Consider the following 18,174-nt stretch of genomic DNA (forward strand, 5'->3'; position numbering starts at 1 on the left):
AGTGTCATACGCCTAGGTAGGCCACCTGTAAAGGGGAGAATAATTATAGTTGCAGAGGTTCTCCCCCAGAGTGAGAGGTCTGAGTCTCACATTGGACTTCCCAGCCTAGGGCCCTGCCCCAAGAAGATGAACCCCAAGAATGTTTGGCTTTGGAAGCCAGTGGGCTTACTTTGGGGAGAACCAGAGGGTGGTGAGAACTCCAGACTCCACACTTAAAGGGCCCACACAAAATCTCACATGCTCCAGGACCCTGGGCAAAAGCAGCAATTTGAAAAGAACTTCTGTCAGACCCAGATGCTGATCTTGGAGAGTCTCTGGAGAGGCAGGAGACAACTGCAGCTCACCCTGGGCACACAGACACTGGGGACAGCCACTCTTGGGAGCTCCTTCTACCACACAGACACTGATGCAGCATACTCATTAGCACCCTGGCCTGGCCCCACCCTATAGCCTCTAGGCAACGGCACTAGGACCCATTGGGTCAAGCAACTAACGGGGTCAGGGCACAGCTGCCTTAAGTCCTCCTGAGCCCACAGTTGTCTCTGGACATGGCCCTAGGCACAGCCTTGCCCACCAGAGGGCTCAGGACCCAGCTCCACACACCAGTGGCTAGGCACCAGCCCCAGAATTCCCTGCACGCACCCCCCATCACGCTCTCTGCCTTCCAGGAAGCCTGCTCTGGTTTCTAAAGCAGCCTCACCCACCAGGGGGCAGACACTAGACCCATGGAAACCATAATCCCATAGCTTGCAGTCCCAAGTTGCTTACTAGCAGGCCAGACCCTGCCCTGGGATGAGCTGGGCTCTGTCTCTGCCCACTAACAGGCCGACTCCCTGAACCCCACACCCCATATCAGGAACCGGCCCCCTGCCACCAGTGATCTGACACCAGCTCTGGGACCCCTGGACCCTACAACCAGACTCCAGGCTGGCTGTGACTGCCAGTAGGCCTGCATTAGCCCTAGGACCAGTGGGCAGGCAACAGCACCAGAGTCTTCCAGACCCTGACTCTCCCCACCATGAGCCAATACTAGCCCCAGGGCCCTCTGGATTTCACAGCCAGTGACCTTGGGACCCAGCCCTACCAACTAGTGGCCAGCAGCCTCCACATGAGGCAGAGCCTGGTAACCAACTGGAGCAGGGGCCAATAAAGTCTACCAGACCACCCTCACAGTCAGCCCACCACAACAGAAGGACACACACAGTCCTCACAGGGAAGACCCATGGAGCATAGAGCTGCGGCAACAAGAGGAAAGTCCACTGCTGGGATGTGTAAGACGTCTCCTACAAAAGGCCACTTTTCCAAGGTCGGGAAACACAGCCAACCTACCAGAGACATAAAAATACAAAGAGCGACTTGGGCAAAATGGGGCGACAGAGGAACATATTTCAGATAAAGGGACAAGATGAAAAAAACCTCAAAGAAGAACCAAATGAAGTGGAGCTAGGCAATGTACTCAAGAAAGAGTTCAGGGTAGTGATTGTAAAGATGATCAAAGAACTAGGGAGAAGACTGGACACACAGAGCGAGAAGTTAGAAGTTTTTAACAAACGAGTTAGAAAATAGAGATGAAGAATACAATAAGTGAGATGAAAAATATACAAAACAGTGGTCCCCAACCTTCCCGGCACCAGCGGCTGGTTTTGTGGAAGACAAGTTTTCCATAGACCGGGACAGGTGAGGAGAGGTGGGGATGGTTTCAGGATGATTCAACTGCATTACATTTATTGTGCGCTTTGCTTCTCATCTAATGCCACCGCTGATCTGACAAAGAGGTGGCCCAGAGGTTGAGAACCCCTGTACTAGAAGTAATCAACAGTAGACTAAATGATGGATCAATGAACTGGAAGACAAGCAGTGGAAATCACTGATGCTGAACAGGAAAAAAAGAAGCAAGAATGAAAAGAAATGAGTACAGTTTAAGAGACCTCTGAGACATCAAGTACACTAATATTCCCATTAAATGGGTCCCAGACAGCGAAGATAGAGAGAGAGAAAGGATCTGAGAACATATTTGAAGACATATTAGCTGAAAACTTCCCTAATCTGGTAAAGGAAACCAATACCCAAGTCCAGGAAGTGCAGAGAGTCCCATATAGGAATAAACCAAAGAGGAGCACACCAAGACATATTATAACTAAAATGACAAAAATTAAAGAGAGAATATTAAAAGCAACAAGGGGAAAAAAAAAAAAACAATGTACAGGGAAACTCCCATAAGGCTATCAGCTGATTTTTTTTCAGCAGAAACTCTGCAGGCCAGAAGGGAATGACATGATATTTTTAAAGTGATGAAGGAAAAACCTACAACCCAAACTATACCACTCAGCAAGGCTCTTGAACAGATTTGATAAAGAGGTCAAAAACTTCAGAGACAAGCAAAAGCAATAAGAGTTTAGCACCATAAAACCAGCTTTACAAGAAATGTTAAAAGAACTTCTCTAAGTAGAAAACAAAATGCCACAACTAGAAACATAAAAATAATGAAAAAACATCAATAAAGGCAAACACTGGTATGAAATCACACACAAAACCATTAGGAAGGTTAAAAGATAAAAGTAGTTAAGTCATCTATATCCACAATAAGCAGTTAAGGGACACACAAAACACTTCAGTGTAAAACATGATATTGAAAACAACAATTAGGAGCTCTCCTTATGTTCAGTAACTAAGTCTTGACTACTCTTTGCGGCCCCATGAGCTGCAGCACGCCAGGCTCCTCTATCTACCACTATCTCCCTGAGTTTGCTCAAATTCATGTCCATTGAGTCAGTGATGCTATTTAACCATCTCATCCTCGGCCATCCCCTTCTCCTCTTGCCTTCAATCTTTCCCAGAATCGGGGTCTTTTCCAATGAGTCAACTCTTCACATCAGGTGGGCAAAGTATTGGAGTTTCAGTGTCAGCAGCAGTACTTCCAATGAATATTCAGAGTTGATTTCCTTTAGGATTGACTGGTTTGATCTCCTTGCAGTCCAAGGGACTCTCAAGAGTCTTCTTCAGCACCACAATTTGAAAGCATCCATTCTTTAGCACTCAATCTTCTTTATGGTCCAACTCTCACATCTGTACGTGACTACTAGAAAAATCACAGCTTCGACTATACAGACCTTTGTCAGCAAAGTGATGTCTCTGTTTTTTAATACGCTGTCTAGGTTTGCCATAACTTTCCTTCCAAGGAGCAAGCATCTTTTAATTTCATGGCTGCAGTCACTGTCTGCAGTGATGTTGGAGCCCAGGAAAATAAAACCTGTCACTGCTTCCACTTTTTCCCCTTCTGTTTGCCATGAAGTGATGGGACCAGATGCCATGATCTTAGTTTTTTGAATATTGAGTTTCAGGCCAATTTTTTCACTCTCCTCTTTCACACTCACTGAGAGGCTCTTTAGTTCCTCTTCATTTTCTGCCATTAGCATGGTATCATTTGCATATCTGAGGCTGTTATTTCTCCACAATTTTGATTCCAGCTTGTGCTTCATCCAGCCTAGCATTTTGCATGATGTACTCTGCATATAAGTTAAATAAGCAAGGTGACAATATACAGCCTTGACGTACTTCTTTCTCAATTTGGAACCAGTCTGTTGTTCCATGCCTGGTTCTAGTTGTTGCTTCTTGACCTGCATATAGGTTTCTCAAGAAACAGTAAGGTGGTCTGGTACACCCACCTGTTTAAGAATTTTCCAGTTTGTTGTGATCCAGAGTCAAAAGCTTTAGCATAGTCAAAGAAGCATAACTAGATGGTTTTCTGGAACTCCCTTGCTTTCTCCATGATCCAACAAATGTTGGCAGTTTGATCTCTGATTCCTCTGCCTCTTCAAAACCCAGCTTGTACATCTGAAAGTTCTCTGTTCATGTACTGCTAAAGCCTCAGTTCAGTTCAGTTCAGTCTGTCCGGCTCTTTGTGACCCTGTGGACTGCAGCATGCCAGGCTTCCCTGTCTATCACCAACTCCTGGAATTTACTCAAACTCATGTCCATTGAGTCGGTGATGCCAACCAACCATCTCATCCTCTGTCATCCCCTTCTCCTCTTGCCCTCAATCTTTCCCAGCATCAGGGTCTTTTCAAATGAGTCAGTCCTTTGCATCAGGTGCCCAAAGTATTGGAGTTTCAGCTTCAGCATAAGTCCTTCCAATGCCTATTCAGGACTGATTTCCTTTAGGATTGACTGGTTTGCTCTCCTTGCAGTCCAAGGGACTCTAAAGAATCTTCTCCAATACCACACTTCAAAAGCATCAATTCTTTGGCACTCAGCTTTCTTTTTAGCCCAACTTTCACATCCATACATGACTACTGGAAAAACCAAAGCTTTGACAAGACAGACCTTTGTTGGCAAAGTAATGTCTCTGCTTTCTAATATGCTGTCTAAGTTGGTCATAACCTTTCTTCCAAGGAGCAAGCGTCTTTTAATTTCATGGCTACAGTCACCATCTTCAGTGATTTTGGAGCCCAAAATGATAAAGTCTGTCACCGTTTCCATTGTTTCCCCGTCTATTTGCCATGAAGTGATGGGACCAGAGGCCATGATCTTAGTTTTCTGAATGTTCAGTTTTTTGTTTTTTTTTTTTTTGAATGTTCAGTTTTAAGCCAACTTTTTCACTCTCCTCTTTCACTTTCATCAAGAGGCTAAAGCGTAGCTTAAAGGATTTTGAGCATAAACTTACTAGCATTTGAAATAAGCACAACTGTGTGATAATTGAACATTCTTTGGCTTGCTCTTCTTTGGGACTGGAATGAAAACTGACCTTTTCCAGTCCTGCGGCCACTGCTGAGTTTTCCAAATTTAATGGCATAGTAAGTGTAGCACTTTAACAGCATCATCTTTTAGGGTTTTAAATAGCTCATTTCTGCAAATGTAGGATTATTAAAATGCATTTGAAATTAAGAGATCAGCAACTTAAAACAATCATAAATATGTACATATATACATATACAGTCCATGGGTTGCAAAAGAGTAGGACATAACTTAGTGACTAAACAATAGGCTGGTGAAGGGACCTGGCTTTCACCCTAACATGATCTGACTTGCATTTTCACAGGTTTCCCTGGCTAAAATGGGAAGCAAGTCCATGGGCTGATCTTCCTGACCCAGGGATTGAACCCAGGTTTCTCGCATTGCAGGCAGATTCTTTATACTCTGAGCCACCAGGGAAGCCCAATAACTGGCTAACATGGGAAGCAAAGCCATGGGCTGAAAGTGAGAGGTGGTGTTGGAAGTATAATAAGAGATAGCCATTCCAAGTCTGTTAAGCAGATTAACTGATATGACACAGCACAGGATCTGGCAGTGATGAGTGCCCGTCCCTCAAATGGAAAGGAATTCCTCTACTGTCTCTGTGACTGTCGTTCATAATAATTTTGTTTTCTAATCTCATATACTGATTTTATTATATTAATATATCATTTCAATATAGAAAATTATGAAAGTTCAAATAGCAGAGAGGAAAAAATTACATATAATCTTTCCTCAAAGAAAAGAGCTACTAACAGTTTAATGTATATCCTTTTAGCCCCCTTCTCTATGAAAATGGGTTATATATATACACTTTTTGTATGCAGCTTTTTCCACTTCATATTTTATTTCACTATTTTCTTATGTCATTAAGTAGTGTCCAAAAAATATGATATTTAATGTATATGCAGCATACCATTATGTGCTTGTTCCACCATTTATCTTAAAACCTCCTTATTATGGACATTAAAGTTAACACCAATTTTTCACACTTAAAACTAACACTGCAATGGACATCTTTACAGAAAAATCTTTATGCTCTGTTGAGTTCTTTAGACTCTTAGCAATGGAATGATTGCATCAAAGGATAGGAACATTTTAAGGCTCTTGATATGTATTGACAAACTTCCAGAAAGGTTACACTAATTTACATTTCTTCCAACAACATAGGAAAGTGCCCTGGCGTGATCATTTTTAAAACCTTTGCTAAGTCTGTATTGATTTATTGTTTTAATTTGCATTTCCTTGATGGATATGAAGCCAACCGCTTTTTCCTGTTTACTTCATTTGCATTACTCTGGAATGCCTTTCTGCAGGGGAGTTCGGCTTGATGAAAAGCCTCAGTGGAAATACTTTTGAAGGTGCTGGAGTGATTTGGGCTGATCCCTGAAAGAGTGCCCCAACTCTAGGAGTTAACATGCAGGACACAGTCCTCTAGCCCCTTCCTGCCCCTAGATGGCACCTCCCTATCAGAGTGACTTTGGGTTTCTGCAAGATTCATTCCAAATCCTAGGAGACCCAGAGTGCTTTTTAATATTCCACAAAGAGAAAATTTCATCCCATCCGTGACCTGGCAAACAGGAGCCGTCACAGGAGCAGAGATGAATCTACAAAGAGGGGGGCGAGCTTGTCTCATTTCCCTTCGTAGTGACGGAGCGTAGTGACGGAGACTCGACTTGTTTTAAAATTAAATATTTTTTGTCACCCAGTGGAAGGAAACTGAAACCACCGTATTGTTAGCACTGGGTTTTCTTTTTTTAAAAAATGCTTCTCCCCAAAATATCTTTAGCACTTTTTATTTGGTTGGAATCCAGCTTGTCCTTTTTTATTCTGAGCACCAGAGACCCTCTGAACAGATGTTTTGGCCAAAAAAGAAGTTATCCTGGCAAATTTCTAGGGAATGGAAAAAACTCCCTTTGCAAGCAGTTTATTTTGTTGCAGATGGCGTCACTCTGTCTTTATGCACGCACATTTGTATGCACGTACCACCATCACTACCACTGTATCTGTCCCCCTCAATGCGCATACGATGTCACACCCACCACACCACGCCCTTGACTGACACAGCACACATGACATTACACTCGCACTGCAGCGCACGTGCACATACACACACCCCACCACCGCCACCCGCCCTTGCACACATGCACACACCCCTTCTCCCGCCATAAGTCCTCCCAGCCAGCCCTCCGTCTTCGAGATTTTAAAGGCAAATGTGGTTCTGTGACATCCATGGAGTGCAAGTCATGTGCACTGCCCAGTCTGTGTTTCATCTTGCTCCCTTCTTGCGAGGAGGGTGGGAAAGGGGCACAGCATGTTCCAGCCAGGGCTCTGGGATGGATCAGAGGATTAATTGGAAATTAGTGAGTTGTTTGTGAGGCAATAACTTTAGTCCAGAGCAAGCCTTGCATGGAGGCCGTCTCCCTACTTTCTCGTTAATATGGCTCATGGACTCACAATCTGGAATAAATTGAGTCTAGGACAGATGGTCACACTGAGATGATAAGAACCTTGAAGCATCCACCTTTTTAATTTCCCTCCACTTCCCTCATTTCAAGATAAAACATTTTTTAAAGTCTCAGGGGTATAAAGGAGCCATAACTATATAGCCCTGCTAATTAATGGAAAGAGCAAATCTAATCAACTTTGATGATCAGCCTTATGGATTAACTAGTCACATTTTCATGCCTCAGCAGTCCCTCCATCCCCATCCTTTCTTCAGAGTTACTCCCCTCTCCCACTTAGCCAGAGTATCTCAGAAACCACGGGCTACTTTTAATATCTGCCTTGGAAAAATATCATTCAGAGAGCCATCTGCTGTGAACTATCCCAGCTGGGCAGTCTGGAGCCCAGACTAAATGATTTCCTGAGGATCTGTGCATTGGGATTACCCACGCCCTGCTCTATCCTTCCCATTAGTTTGGATGACTGAGAAGTATTCCCTCTCAACTAGAGATGTCAAGGTTGAGCCACTTATGTTGAGTAAATTATTTCAACCATTAAAAATTTTCCAAATGGCAGTGGAGGTGGTAGGTCATAGTGGGTGAGATCTTGAGCTCTGGGTTCACATTTAAGACTATTTGAATCCTAACTCTACTGGGGCCTAGACCCTGAGCCTTAAGGATAATAACAGGATTATTACCCTGTAATAATGACAGGATTATTTATCCTGTAAAATGGAGAAAAACAGGATTTACTTCATAGGGTAGGTTGTTTAGTGCTCTTAGTCATACCTGACTCTGTGACCCCATGGATTGTAGCATGCCAGGCTCCTTTGTCCTCCACTATCTCCCCGAGTTTGCTCAAATCATGTACATTGAGTTGGCAATGCTTTCTAACCATCTCATTCTCTGCTGCCCCCTTCTCCTTTGCCTTCAGTTTTTCCCAGCATCAGGGTCTTCTCCAATGAGTCAGTTCTTCGCATCAGGTGGCCAAAGTACTAGAGTTTCAGCTTCAGCAGCAGCCCTCCAATGAATATTTAGAGTTGATTTCCTTTAGGATTGACTGGTTTGATCTCCTTGCAGTCCAAGGGACTCTCAAGAGTCTTTGTCAGCACCACAATTCTAAAGTACCAATTCTTTAGCACTCAGTCTTCCTTATGGTCCAACTCTCACATCTGTATGTAACTACTGGAAAACCCTTAGCTTTGACTATACAGACCTTTGTCGGCAAAATGATGTTTCTGTTTTTTAATACACTGTCTAGGCTTGTCATAGCTTTCCTTCCAAGGAGCAAGTGTCTTTGAATTTCATGGCTGCAGTCACTGACTGCAGTGATTTTGGAGCCCAGGAAAATAAAACGTCACTGCTTCCACTTTTCCCCCTTCTATTTACCATGACATGTTGGGACCATCGGGTAAGGAGAAAGGATTAAATAAGGAAGTACACAGTGCCTGGCTCAGAGCACGTGTGCAGAAAATAATGGCTGCTATTATTATGAAGCGCTCTAAGTTTCTGCAGCCAAAATAGCTAATAAATGAGCACATTATGGGAGAGCTTTTCTTGCCCTGGTGATGCCCTGGAACAGGGAACAAGGTGGGGAGATTTTAGCTGCACATTTTCAAAAAGATGAACTGTCATTTCTTAGTTGTAATGAGAGACCCATGGATCTATCCGTGTTTCCCTCTACCTGTTCCCAGTGTCTGTGGCATTAGGTCATCATAGTGAGTGACCATATGGGAATTGTGTTGCTGTCCTTCCCATAATTCCCCTAAAGAGACCCTCTTTGTCCATTTTAGCTTATTCACCCATTTGGCAAGAGGCTTCCCTTCTGCTGTATACTGAATTGGTAAGTTATTATTATAAAAATAATACCTGATGTTTACCAATCATTCTCTCTTTCAATAGTAAAGTATTACTATTATGTACTTGGCTAAAAAGGCCTGTGCCATTGTAATTTGTAAAGGCCATAATAAAACTTAAAATAATAATAATGACATCTTGCATTTCCATGGTGCATTTATTTTTCAAGTGCATAGTATGTCAGCAAGCTGCTCCCTGACCTCCCTTGGCCAAGAAATCTGGCATTGTGCATTTTATTCTATTTAGAACCCTAAGTTTTCGGGTTACATGGTTCTTTGGAAAGCTCCGTGACGTGTGTTTTCAGGCTCAGGCGACAGCCACACCAGCCAGAGCTGGCAAACAGGAGGGGGCTGTTTTTCTGCAAACATGTGTCTCTGACCCCAAAGAGGCAGCTTCTTTATTACGGCCATTTATTATTTACAAAGCACTGCAGGTGTACACGGCATTTTATGAGACACAAAGACAAGGTCCCTGCCCCATGCACCGAGAGGTTTTATCCAGCGTTTCATCTGTCTGAGCTGAGCTGTGGGAACGCAAAGCAAGCAGGGCTGAAGGGCTCAGCGTGGTGTCTCAGATGTCAGGGTGGAACGAAGAATTTCTGATGAGGAATTGTAAGTGGGGAAAGTGAGATGTGTCAAACTCGAAGCATTATTTCAGGGTCCAGAGGAGGCTTAGCGATGTCCTGTGTTTCAGTCCTGGGAAGAGAAATTACCACGTGTGTGCCTTGGTACAGCCAGGGGAGGAATAAGTTGAAAGACTACAGAGACAAATGCTCCATGGGTCCCCGAGCCTTGCCTATCAGTCCAAACCTCCCCGCCCCCTACTGTCCCACAGGTTGTCTTGTTTTCCTCTGTTTGGTTTCTTGCTGGTGATCATGACAGGAGCATAAGTCAGTTTTTTAAAAGTGTATTGTTAATTCACTAACAGACTCATTTTCCTCCTCTAGAAGGGTGAATTTCAGAGTGTTCAGACCCCAAGTCTTCAGCCACCCACTGCCATTGTTCTATGACTTTTGTTCTGTCTGTATCTGCCCTAGTGGTATGTAGCCATCACCTGCCTGCATCTTCCTTCCATGCACCAGCAGATACAGTCACGGAACAGGCTGTGGCCTGAAAAGATGAACAAAAGCCCCGTCCCTGCCCCCAGAAGCCATAGACTAGCAGGACCAAGCGTGTGAAAAAAGCAGTGAGGTTGGGGCCAAAGCTGCCCTCTCCTGTGGGAGGAGACAGAGGGTTGGCTCTGCGAGCACAGATTCCTTCAGAGCTTTCAATCATTTATTTAGAGACATTCCTGGGTTCCCACCCTCTGGAACAAGGACTCAAATTCTAGGAAGGCTCAGAGATGTAGACTTGCCCTGGGCTCGGGAGAAACCTGATCACGTCCCTGGCACAGGATTCTTCCTGCTCAGAGCTCAGGGCTTAGTCCAATACCAGGCAAGTTTTGCAGCCAGAGACAGATATAAATTTGGCTGAGCAGCACTAGTGAAAGCAAAATAGATTCTGTAATGTGCCGAATATGCACCAGATGGCTCTGCTTCCTACCAGCGCTGTAAGGCTGGTGAACAAAGCCTACTGCCCTCCATCACCACCAGCAGCAGTCTCATCACCATCACCATCACCATCAAATCTTAGTCCAAGTCCTCTGATATCTGGCGTTCTGCAGGGCATTCCACGTCTAGATGTTTAGTGAAGAATATTTCCTACCTCCTTCCCCTCTTTTCCTCCCTCAGTGGTGCTTGTAGTCTGGGTTACCCATTTCCTCTGCAATCTTCCTCTCTCCCCTTGCCTCTCCATTTCCTACCACCACTGGTACCCTGTTCCTTCTTCATATTCCCTTCCACTTTCCAAGCCTGTGTCTCGCATACCTCTGGCATAAAAATCACTAGGGAGCATGTGCAGGTTTCTGAGAGCCTCCCCAAGATAATTCAGAGTGTCACTTACATTGTAATAAGTTTCTTGTGTGATTCTTAAATGTTGCTCCATACTCTTCATTTCCAACAAGAGCCAAACGCTTATTCTTCTAGCTTCCCAGTTTAGAGGGGCACAGACCAGAAGCCACCTCTAGAAGGCTGACACCAACAGTGTTGTGCCAGAGCCAGCCTGTACTTGATGGCAAGAGCAACATTTTCAGGATATTTGTAAGCTGGTTGTTAAAACATTGGGAGTTTGAAATCACCCATGAGGGGAGTATTTATACCATAGAAATCATCAAACACTCTGAATCAAGCCCCCCTCTCTTGAGGATCAGTTTACATGCCACCAGAGACTGAGTTATCATCCAGCCCACTACTGCGATTTGCAGATGAAAGCATTAAGCTCAGAAAGGCAAAAGGATCTATCCAAGGTCTTCTGACAAGTGAAGATGCAATGAGCTAGAATCTAAGCCTCCTAGTCCCAGCCCTGGTCACATGAGAGCCCTGTTCCTTTTTTATAATCACTTTGCCTCTGTTCAGAGATTGGTTTGTAAGAATTCCTACCTAGAGTTCCCATGAGTGTTTGCACTCTGAGTTGGTTGCGGTTCTTTGATTGCAAGCCACAGATTTCAACTTCTAAACAGAAGAGAAATTCAGCTGAAGAGTCTCACTGAGTTCACAGGATTGAAAGGAAAGCTGGAAAGGCAGGCTTGCAGAGGACCAAGCAAGTACAGCTCAGGATTCCATGGAGCAGGGACTGATGGACATGTCGCCCGAGGGAGAAGTTGCCTGGTTGAACCAGCTCCAAACTTTTCTTTCCAGCCTTGCTTCACTTAGCTCAACGTACAAAGTCCTTGAAGAGTGTCTGATTGTCCTTGGGGCCATTGCCTACCTTTTAGCCCAGGGTTGGACAGGGCACCTTAATTGACACAAAACTATACACGACGGGTGAGATAATTCCCCCAAAGAAATCAGGCACCATTGCAATTAGAGGAGGAGACTGATCCTGGGTAGCCAAAACCCTAAGTGCCCTCTAGGCATTTCTACTAGACCATGACCTCGGGGAAGCGGAGCTCAAGATCTCCTCTTGTTACCAACACCCCGTGTGGCACCTTATGCCCTGGGCATACTCTGCCTGCAGCTTGGTGCTAGGATTGGGAAACCTGGCTTGAGGATTCTAATGATTAAACAATGTTTCCAGTCACCTTCTGTTCAACAACCCCACCCCTGCACCCGCCGTACCCTCTCTTATTATATCAACAGCCATGTAAATGCTAATAGGAATCCCTCACTGGAATCTCCAGACCCACAGTCTGGTTTCCCATTGAACATATCAACATTGGAAGCATTTTCCAGCTTTCCCCCCATTCCTGAGGCCACTGCCTTGATTCTGCATCATTTTCACTTAGCTTTTGCAGAGATCAGCAAAAGATATGCTCTCTTTCTTCATCCTCATTTTTCAGTCCTACCCTATCTACCCTCTATGTTGCACCAGTTTACTTCTTAAAAACAAGCAGGTTTTATCAACTCCCATCCTTACATGACACTCAATGAGTCCTTTTTCTTAAAAATAAAGTTCATATTCCCTACCTGCCAACAAGGCTTTTCATGGTCCCGATCCTAATCTCTTAGCCCACCTACCCCTTGCCGCTGATACACAGCCTTCACCTCCCTACAAGGAACTCTCAGCAGACATACCAAGCCTTCTACCTCCATGCCTTTTTACACACCTTTTCTCTAGGTGCCTCCCCTGGCTCCCCTCAGAATCTTTTCCCAGAAAGCTCTTACTCATCCTTTACAACCCAGAGGATAAGACAGAAGATGTGAGCAGAATGATAATGTGTCAGATGGATGGGAGAGCTGGAGATTGCCTTGGTGAAGATTTTGCTGACCTGGCTGGGAAAGATTTGACTTTTCTGTCCTCTGTGGTTCTGCAACTCTTTGTTCATAAAGTTTATAAGACACTCCATTTAAAAAAAGTTTTTACTGGCATATAGTTGATTTACAGTGCTGTGTTAGTTTTGGTGTGCAGCAAAGTGATTCAGTTATACATACACATATATCCACCCTTAAAAAAAAATAATTATTTTATTTACCTGTTTATATTTGGCTACACTGGGTCTCTGTTGCCCAGGCTTTCTCTAGTTGCAGCAGGTGAGAGCTGCTTTCTTCATCACAGTGTGCGGGCTTCTCGTTGTGCTAGCTTCTCTTGTTTCGGAGCAAGAGCTCAGTTGTTCCCACACCATGTGGGATATTCCTGGACCAGGGATCAGACCCATGTCCCTTGTATTGGCAGGCAGATTCTTGTCCACTGCACCACCAGGGAAGTCCTGTCCACTCTTTTTTAGATTCTTTTCCCATATAGGCCATTATAGAGCACCGAGAAGAGTTCCCCATACTGTACAGTAGGTCCTTATTAGTAATCTTTTTTATATGTAGTAAAGTGTATATGTCAATTACCATCTCCCAGTTTAACCTTCCTCCACTCTTTCCCTCTTGGTAACCAAAAGTTTGTTCTCTATATCTGTGACTATATTTCTGTTTTGTAAATAAATTCATTTGTACCATGGTTTTGGATTCCATATATAAGTGACATCATATGATATTTGCCTTTCTCTGTCTGACTTACTTCAGTCGGTATGACAATCTCTAGGTCCATCCATTAAAACACTCCACTTTAATGTATGCATTTATGTGTATCTTTTTCACCTCATCATGGACATTTATCAATCTTTTTATTAAAAAAAAACTTTTTTTAAAACTGAAGAATAATTGCTTTACAGAATCATGTTGGTTTCTGCCAAACATCAACATGAATTTTTTTTTTTCCACCCAAGACGTTTCACACTTTTCCTTTGTTTGAGGAATTCACTGTTTTATGAATCCCCACATCCCGTCGTGAAGGCACATACTCACTTTGTCAGCCTCCCTTGCAGCTATGGCGCAGCATGTGACCTGACCACCAAGCGCGAGTGCCCATCCAGGACCTCGAATCAGAAGCTAGTGCTGTGAAGCATCAAGCACCAGACGGGATACGTTTTGACAAAGGTAGCCTGTATGCAATGCAGTCTCAGAGGGAGTGGCTGAAGATCCTGGAGAGAGAGCGTCTGAGGTCGTGCACCAGCAATGTCCCCAGTTCAGCCAACAGGGGGGACCAGTGGTATCTCCTCTAGGCAGTTCCACAAACTGTTCTGGAATGTAGATCCCCAGAGATTTTGTGATCTAACTGATATTCTTCAGTAAGTAAATTCATTTTCTGCTTAAAGTAGTCAGAGTTGGTTCCTGATGTTTTGCAACTAGGAATTTTGACCTTTTAGTCTTAAAAAATGTTGAAGAGCAGAGACTACTGCTTGTTTATTTCTTTATTCTCAGCATAGTACCTAGAACCAAGTGGCTTCTGTAAGCATGTTTGTTGAATGAACAACTGAGTTATCTCGGAGGAGGTTACTTATCCACAGTGCTTGACTTTAATAGCTCCAGGCTGGAGTTTCAGAGCTGAACATAATGTTTATGTTACTTGCTTCAGAAATCTGGTTTCTGCAATCTATTTCAAGGAGCGCAGAACTGCTAAGAGAGAAATGTTGAACAATCTATTCCATTACTTTAACTTTTATGTAGAATTCCTTTTTTGCTTGACTGTTCCATAAAATTCTTAGTCTCAGAATTTCATTTGACTTTTTTGAACTCCACTGTGTTCCTGCATTCTCCTTTATTGTTTCTTCCTCACACAGATTAATGGAAAAATTAGATAAATTTCCTTGCCTAAAATGTGAAACCATTTTTCAGATACTATATAGGCCACCTGTATGCTATCTTATTATAAGGCCCTGGAAATGATTTCCTCTTTTGATAGCTTACCAGGCCAGTGGCAAAGAAGAATGCTGGAGGCCTTTGATTTCTTAAGGCCTTTGAGAGAGTCTGACTTTATCTCCCCAAGGACAAAATAGAAAATGTGGGCTGAATGATAATGCATTAGGGACATGGTTGAGGTAAAAATGCCTGGCTGTCCGCCAAGTTCCCATCTACCCTCTTTGTAGTAAGAGGAGTGGAGGGGGCCCCATCTGCTCAGTTGTATGGCGTTTCCCACCTTCCATGCAGGCAAGTTGGCTCCCAGGTGGTGCTAGTGGTAAAGAATCTGCCTGCTAATGCAGGAGACACGGGTTCGATCTGATCCTTGGGTTGGAAACATCCTCTGGAGAAGGAAATGGCAACCCTCCAGTCTTCTTGCCTGCAAAATTCCATGGACAGAGGAGCCTTGTGGGCTACAGTCCTTGGGGTTGCAAAGCGTCAGACATGACTGAGCACGCACACATGCACGTGCAGGCAGGTGCCCACTGTGTCTGTGTTCTCCCCACTGGCACATGAGCAGAAGTGACGTTTGCCACTTCTGGGCCTGGCCCCCATAATCTCTCTCCTTCCTTCAAATTCTTCCCCTTCCTGTTGGCTGGATTGGTGACCAGCAGAGCAACTGAAACCACGTGTTAAAGATGGAGGAACTGCCCTCAGCCTGGGTCCTTAAGTGACAGTGGGAGGATGGCTTTCTGCCCAAGTGGGATCTCCACCGATGGTTATGTGAGAGAAAAAGAAACTTGAATGGCCGTTGCGCCTCTGAATTGTTGCAGGAACTCTTAATACTGGACTCACTTTCCCCTAGTGCACCGCATTAGCTGGTTTGACAACCACATCCAAAGAAGAGAGACCAACGCATCAACATGAACTTGGAAAGAGAACGCCAGAGACAGGCCACAGGATTCTGTCTTAGATGCTGTCACAGGTTATTTTAAGCAATAATTCAGACAAAGCAGTGGAAGTCATACTTATCAGATTTAAAGATGACACAATATGGAGAGGGATAGCTGCTCAAATTCAGAAAGAGCTCAAGAAGCTAAAAATAACAGGTGATATTTTCTAAGCACTTAGTGCAAGCCAGGCTCTGGGTTAAATGCTTTCCATAAATGATCTTGTTTGATGCTTATGATAACCCTATGATGTAGGACTTTTATCTCCCTTTTCAAGATGGGAACACAGAAACTTTGAGATATGAAGTACAGAGCTGGTAATAAGAGCACTGGGTTTTGAACCTGTACTCTGTGGTCCTAACCTCTATGCTGAAGGTGGCCTGTGTCCAGGATTGACTGGGACAGTCCTGGTTATGCCTGCCATCTCAATATGATTATTTTTACACACACATATGTAGTGTAATTTTATTTATTTTTATTGTATTTATTTATTGTTAACATTTATTTATTTATTTTTGGGTGTGCTGGGTCTTCATTGCTGTGAAGGTTTTTCTCTAGTTGCAGAGTGTGGGCTTCTCATTGCAATGGCTTTTCTTTTTGCAGAACACAAACTCCAGGGCACGCAGGCTGCAGCGGTTGCAGCACTCAGGCCTAGAGTACAGGCTCAATAGTTGTGCAGCACAGGCCTAGGCACTGTGTGGCATGTGGGATCCTCCCAGACCAGGGATCAAACCCAGGTCTCCCGAATTAGCAGACAGACTCTCTACTGAGCCACCAGGGAAGCCCTGTTTATTTTTTTTTATTGGAGTGTAATCGCTTTACGCTGTTTTGTTAGTTTCTGCTGTACAATGAAGTGAATCGGTTGTTTGTATATTTCCTCCTTTTTGGACCTTCCTTCCACCTCCCCCCACCCAGTCCCACTCACCTAGGTCATCACAGAGCATGGAGCTGAGCTCCCTGTGCTTTAATATGGTTATTAATAGCAATAATAGCACCCCCTTTGCTCTCAAAATTTCTTGATGTGGATGATGATTTATATGGTCACATTTGTGATTCTGCCCAGTCTGAAACTGACAAGATAAGACTAAGGAGAAATCAATATAGAGTTCCATATATCAAACCTTCAAATATGGAAAATTCATTGATTTTTTTCCTGATAATATAATATTGAACCAATAGTACGATGAGGCTGTCAAAATGACACTGGAAACTTGATGTCATTATTAATAAATGTGGTGAGTCCAGAAGAAGGTGTGTGTGTGTATGCTAAGTTACTTAAGTCATGTCCAGCTCTTTGAAACCCTAAGGACTGTAGCCTGCCAGGCTTTTCTGTCCATGGGATTCTCCAGGCGAGACTGCTGGAGTGGGTTGCTATGCTCTCCTCCAGGGTATCTTCCCAACCCAGGGATCAAACCCAAGTGTCTTATGTCTCGTGCATTGGCAGGTGGGCTCTTTACCACTAGTGCCATGTGGGAAGCCAAGAAGAAGTTACAGGATGGTTCTATTGTACTTGGTGCTGGACAGGCCATATCTAGAGTGTTGAGATCTCTTCAAGGAGCTGTATTTTTGCAGAGCCAACCACACATTGGAGCACATTCAGAAGGTGATGTGCTAGTACAGTATCAGGAGGCTAAATCACAGGAGGACTGGGTGAGGGCACAAGGGATGCTGTGCCTGGAGTCAAGCAGACTGCAGGGACATGCGAGCTGTCCTCATATATCCCAGTGGCTGCCATGTGTGGAAGGGAACAGGCTGATGCCAGCGACTCCAGATGGCAGATCCAGGACTAGGTGGAATGACAAGAAAACAGATTCCAGCTCAATTTCAGGAAGAACTTTCTAACAATCTGAGCTGTCTGACAACATGCCTGCTTTGCAAAGGATGGAGCAGCCGGTCCCTGATGTGTTCAAGCCAAGGCATGCTAGACCCCTACCCTGGGAGGGGGTTGAAATAAATGACCTATGTTTCTTTCTCAAATTCTGTGATTCCAACAACAGGAGTAGAAATAGACTGCTTACACTGACAGGGCACAGAATTCATTTGGAGTGTGAGTAGAGGAACCGATCACAGCCTGGATTTTTTTTTTTTTTATTCAAGGCAAGTAGACTGTACCATAAATCTGTGCTTTGAGTGGCCCATGGTCCCTAACCAGCTCTGAGGTATTAGACCTGCTAAGCCAAGTTGGGGGCTTGAATGAAGCTAATCAGGGATGATTCTGTAAGTGGGACCAGGAGTTGGGGATTGTATCTCAGTCAGACAGAACACTGCTGCGTCTGCAGGGCCTGGGAGGCTGAGGGAGAGATGTCTGACCAGCCCTCGAGTAGGAATAGGGGAGAAAGAGGTAGATCCAACCTTTCCAGCTACCAGAGTACAGAGGGTTGAGTGCTTCCAGGGCCTGCCTGTACCAGGCTGGGGGCACAGAACTGCCAGTCCTCTGATTACTTACCCAGATCAAACTTTGATCAGAAGACTGGATGTGAGATGGTGGTCA

At 44.2% G+C, this 18,174-nt stretch overlaps 2 long non-coding RNA genes across 6 annotated transcripts in view; both read right to left on the bottom strand.

The window, feature by feature from the left end:
• The window catches only part of LOC139182163 (uncharacterized), a 163,842-nt gene that overhangs the window by 82,599 nt on the left and 63,069 nt on the right, over nucleotides 1–18,174 (bottom strand). The gene's annotated exons all lie outside the window — the stretch shown is intronic.
• Nucleotides 9,426–12,144, bottom strand: LOC109555898 (uncharacterized). Its single transcript, XR_002180316.2, has 2 exons — nucleotides 10,973–12,144; nucleotides 9,426–9,727 (listed from the first exon to the last, which is right to left on the bottom strand). It is a non-coding gene; the product is annotated as an uncharacterized lncRNA (long non-coding RNA).

This window comes from Bos indicus, chromosome 3 (genome assembly GCF_029378745.1).
Source record: "Bos indicus isolate NIAB-ARS_2022 breed Sahiwal x Tharparkar chromosome 3, NIAB-ARS_B.indTharparkar_mat_pri_1.0, whole genome shotgun sequence".
In the NCBI taxonomy this organism is placed as follows: domain Eukaryota; kingdom Metazoa; phylum Chordata; class Mammalia; order Artiodactyla; family Bovidae; genus Bos; species Bos indicus.